Source organism: Protobothrops mucrosquamatus, unplaced genomic scaffold (assembly GCF_001527695.2).
Source record: "Protobothrops mucrosquamatus isolate PMUCROS unplaced genomic scaffold, P.Mucros_1.0 scaffold2098, whole genome shotgun sequence".
Lineage (NCBI taxonomy): Eukaryota > Metazoa > Chordata > Lepidosauria > Squamata > Viperidae > Protobothrops > Protobothrops mucrosquamatus.
The window spans coordinates 206,331-211,969 of NW_015388200.1; positions in this window are offsets into that span (position 1 = coordinate 206,331).

Below are 5,639 nucleotides of genomic sequence, written 5' to 3' on the forward strand. Positions count from 1 at the left end.
AAGATGGATTGTTTATATACAAAAGAAGCATAGAATAGTGGAATATAATTTAGGTTTTTAATTAACTGGTTTTTTTTTATGTATATATTTCTTTTATTCATGCAGAATTTATATACCTTGTGGAGTTAGAGATATTATTAATTGTTTACTTATATTTGAATATTATCCTGGGATTAGGTTTGGGAAGTCTCGGGGGGGGTGGGGGTGGGGGATGCGGGTTTTATATTATATCTGTGTTGTATTTGTATGTTTTCTTTTTATGATGAAAATAATAAAAAATTTTATTGAAAAAAAAAAAATAGAATGAAGCTGTTTATTTATTTATTTATTTTTGGAAATAACATTTCTTCATTTTTCAGCCATTAATGAGAAAGGCATTTATCTGTCTTGCCTAATTAGCCTTTTAAGCTCCCAACCTAGATGAGAATTTACTCTTTGCAAAACTCTTATGAGGATGGAACCTAATGTAAATGTCCTGTCAAAGTAGAATGTCATGTTTATATGGCAGTAAAATAATTCCTATTGAAAATTGAATGTTACTGAAGAAAAGAGCTATTTTATTTTGATGATGCTTTGTTAACTCCACTTTTCTAGGAAAGGTTGTGGCAATGGGGCTTTCAAAGTAGAATTTGGGGACAGAAGACCAACCTAACCTGCCCAATGTGCAAGAGGATCCCCAAACACTGCAAGGCTGGTTGATCACATGCTAAAGTCAATAAGAGGAGTGGGCTAGGATTAAGTTCAGGACTCCCCTCCAAAATGTCTAAGCCCAGGGACTCTATAACTATCTAATGTTAATGGGCAGGTTACTGCTCTCACTATTAGGGAGACTGTTCTACAGTATATTTTTAATTCATAGCAAACACTATGTAACTGAAGTCATGTTTTTGCCTTGTACTTATGGAATCTCATGTGGGAGAGAAGAAGAAGCTGAACATTTCTTTCTGAATCTTTTTCTTTATTGGATTTAGCAAGTGGAAATAAGTTTGTGTTTGGGGAACGTATGACTGAAAGCATTTCTTTATTCAGCATAGTCAATGTGGGGATTTCATTTGTGTGGCATCTATGACCCTCCTTGTTCAGAGTTACTGTATTTGTGTGAACTCTTGATAGATCTCTACAATTATAGTATATTTCCTAAAGTAAAAACATGATTGTAAGTCAATGTTTCTGTTAGAAAGGATGGTTGGGCACTAAAGTGGTCTTTCTGTGGCACATCCCACTGGTTGTAAGATGGTATAATGAATTACATAGTCTTTGTATGAATGTTCTAACTTCAAAGTTTAATTTCAAAAACCTTTTCCAAGCAACCAGACTGAGACCCTGGACAAAAGGGATCTATCCTTTCCTACTGTGTAAGGAGGAAAATGAAAGAAGTGAGTCAGAAGCATTGAGAATGATGGCTCCACCCACTGTTTGATTCAACCCCATCCATTGCTGCTATGGAATCTGGCCCCCACATACAGGAATATGCCCCAGCAGAATAAAATGCCTGTTTATCTTGGCCCCAAAGTCTAATTGGAATACTGCAGATTCACTGGCTGTGTTGGCAAGACACAACCATATCAGTTGATAACTTGCTAACCTTGGTTAGGGAATGTGTGTTTATCTATTAACAGATTTGAGAGCCAAATCTGTTGGCTTAGTCTAAAATTCAGTGTCCTGCATGAAGCTAGAAAATGGGTGAATTCAGTAACCACTTTGGATATGTTGATTGAAGACTGGTTGTATATCCTTGTATCAGTTTTAGTGCACTGATACTACTTTTTTCCTCTAACAATCATATACCCTTTGCTCCCATCCCATTAAGATCATCACTATCTGTCATAATTATATACAGTACTGGAAGCAACATATCTTTGTAAATAAGCTGCTGGAAAACAGTAGAAGGAGAAGACTTCTGCCTTTGTGTCCTGCTTGTGAGGAATGGGAGTATCTGGTTGACCATTATAGAATAAAATATGTAGACTAATCAGATGCAACAGCATTTTTTCTTTTGTTCTGATGTAGCTGGTTAATATCAGCTTTAGATAGAGGCATTGATCCAAAATCAAACTTGAGATTGTGTAAGCTCACAATGTGAGGAATGAACGGTAAACTGAATTGTATGTTCTCTGCTTTTCTGAAACCATGGTCATAGGCCTGATACAGATATTACTACTACTGCTTTATGGACCTGCTACCATGTGTTCTTCCCCTATGCTACAGAAATAATGTGTATAGGGTGGAACTATCTAAGGGTTGTGACTCCTTTCTGCAATAGCACCACTTGCTTTTGAAAGTTTTATGGGGAGGAACCAAAAGCATCCATTTGCCACAGCTCTCTCCAGTCTGATATTCACCTGATTTGTTGGACTGCAGTGCACAGGTTGGAGTTGGCTGAACTGAATCATATTGGTCACATTTACACAGAGATAAAGTACTTGTTATAGTATGTTGGCCATAGGTAAATACTTGCCGATATAAAAAATAGGTCCCATCACATTAACCATGTACATGCTATGTGAGCCAACTCATGCTAAATATGTTGAAACATATGTTGAAATATTTGGTTTTCTTTTGTTGGTTATTAAGTTCCACTGATAATTATAGCCTTCATGCAATCATAAGTAACATTTTTTAAAATCACCCAAAGCACCATTTCTTGCATTCATGGTTGTAGCTGGGTTGTGCTCATCCATCCAAGAAGTAATTTAATATTCTGTGGTGCTGTAATTTAAAAGCATAAGAGTGTGGAAGCCTTTACTGGGATCTGATCAAGCAACAATAGTCAATAATGCAGTATCTCCCCTCCTCCAATATAATTTCCCTGACTGTGATTTTATGGATGATTTAATTGAACTAAAATATAGGCGCCTGTGTTATTCAGACCTTTGTGAAAGAGTTTCCTCAAATAAATTAACCTAGTAAAAAATGTCTAGTTCCCAGCATGCTACTACAAGAAATAAATCTTAGGGACTAATAGCGCATACTTTATCTGAATACTGCTACCACCATGTACAATGATAGAAAATGCCATTATGTTCAGTAACTTGGTTTTCAAAATCAAGAATTCAGAATCAGATATAAGTCTGAAGTATTTTTAAAATGAGTATTATTCTTTTATGTGAGAGTGCCTCATGTTCTCAGATACATTGGACTAAATGTGTCAAGGAAACCTCTTTACTATTTTTAATACTTGCATATTGCTCTTTTAGCAGCTGTACAATCCCATATTCAGAAGTGCAGGTAGTCCTCGACTTATAAGACATCATTTAGTGACCGTTCAAAGTTACAATGACACTGAAAAAAGTGACTTATGACCATTTTTCACACTTACGACCTTTGCAGCATTCCCCATGGTCATGTGATCAAAATTCAGATGTTTGACAACTGGTTCATATTTATGACTGTTTGTGTCCCAAGGTCATGTGATCACCTTTTGCGACCTTCTGACAAGCAAAGTCAATGGGGAAGTTAAGATTCACTTTACAACCTTGTGACTAACTTATCAACTGCAGTGATTCACTTAACAACTGTGGCAAGAAAGGTCATAAAATGGGGCAAAACTCACTTAACAAATGTCTCACTTAACAACAGAAATCTTAGGCTCAATTGTGGTCATAAGTTGAGGACTACCTGTAATTCCCATTCAGTTAAAAGGGTATTATTACTAAGTGTAGTGATGATAAAACTGCAGCCTGTTTCAAAATGTTCAGGTCAAGTGAAAGTTAATTCGCCAGGAGATTCTAGATTTTGACAATGCCCAGGAAAGCTCACCTTTCAGCCATACCTTCACCAGTTGAAATATTCCCTCCCCTGCATTCTTTCCAACCTGTTTTCTCTGTGTTTGGTTGAATAAGACAACATCAGAATCCTGCAAGTACAGATACTGAAAGCCAGAATTTAAGGTTAAGGTCTGAGTACTCTTTTTCTTCTAAGCATATTCAAAAATAATGGCAAATCAAAAACAAAAATGATTTCAGAGAAATTGCCTTACAAATTTACTTTTCTTTTTTGCATTCACTAATTTTATTCTCCTAATCACTTGAACTGTTCCATCCATCAGCTCCAATTTTTAATATTTATATTTTTAAAAATACACACCAATTTACAAAATAAACTTTTTTGTCATTTGTCTATGGAGATTCTCAATCATCCAGGTCATGGTTGTGCCAAAGGTACTTTTTTTTCCCAAAGGCAACTGAACTTTTCTTGTTTTTTTTTTCTTTGAAATTGTTTCGCTTCTCATCCAAGAAGCTTCTTCAGTTCAGTCACAAAACTGACTTTTCCCAGGGCAAAATATTTATTTAGATATTTCTAAAACTTTCTAGTCATCCTAAAGTTACAAGTCTCAGAGCAACATACAGTTTAAAGAAAACTATAATCCATACACATACAGTACATGATACCAGTCCATTGCAACAGTTTATAAAAGCAGCAGAGATTCAAAATAACCAAACTAAAACTATTGAAAGCAACAGAATAGAAATTAAAAGACCTAGGATACAAAAAAAAATTGCACTGAAAAATAGAGTAGAATCAGATGGATCTTATTGGGGAGAATACAGTATCCCATATCACACCATTGCACTCATTTCACATGCAAGTAAAGTTATGCTTAAAATCCTACCAGCTAGACTCCAGCAGTATGTGGATCGAGAACTTCCAGAAGTACAGGCAGGATTTTGAAGAGGCAGAGGAACTAGAGATCAAATTGTCAACATATGCTGGATCATGGAGAAAGCTAGGGAGTTCCAGAAAAACATCTACTTCTGCTTCATTGACTATGCTAAAGCCTTTGATTGTGTGGATCACAACAAATTGTGGCAAGTTCTTAAAGAGATGGGAGTACCAGACCATCTTATTTCTCTCTTGAGAAACCTATATGCGGGTCAAGAAGCAACAGTGAGAACTGGATACAGAACCACTGATTGGTTCAAAATTGGGAAAGGAGTCCGGCAAGGCTGTATTCTGTCGCCCTGCCTATTTAACTTACTGTATATGCAGAGCACATCATGAGAAAGGCAGGGCTAGATGAATCAAAAGTTGGAATTAAGATTGCCAGGAGAAATATCAACAACCTAAGATATGCAGATGATACCACTCTAATGGCAGAAAGTGAAGAGGAACTAAAGAGCCTCTTGATGTGGGTGAAGAAGGAGAGTGCAAAAGTTGGCTTGAAACTCAACATTAAGAAAACCAAGATCATGGCACCCGGCCCTCTCAATTCCTGGCAAATAGATGGGGAAGAAATGGAGGTAGTGACAGATTTTATCTTCCTGGGCTCCAAGATCACCACAGATGGGGACTGCAGCCAAAAAATTAAAAGACGCTTGCTCCTGGGGAGGAAAGTTATGGCAAATCTAGACAGCATACTAAAAAGCAGAGACATCACCCTGCCAACAAAAGTATGTATAGTCAAGGCCATGGTTTTCCCAGTTGCAATGTATGGCTGTGAAAGTTGGACCATAAGAAAGGCTGAGCGCCAAAGAATTGAGGCCTTTGAACTATGGTGCTGGAGAAGACTCCTGCAAGTCCCCTGGACTGCAAGGCGATCAGACCGGTCAGTCCTAGAGGAGATCAGCCCTGACTGCTCTTTAGAAGGCCAGATCCTGAAGTTGAAACTCAAGTACTTTGGTCACCTAATGAGAAGGAAG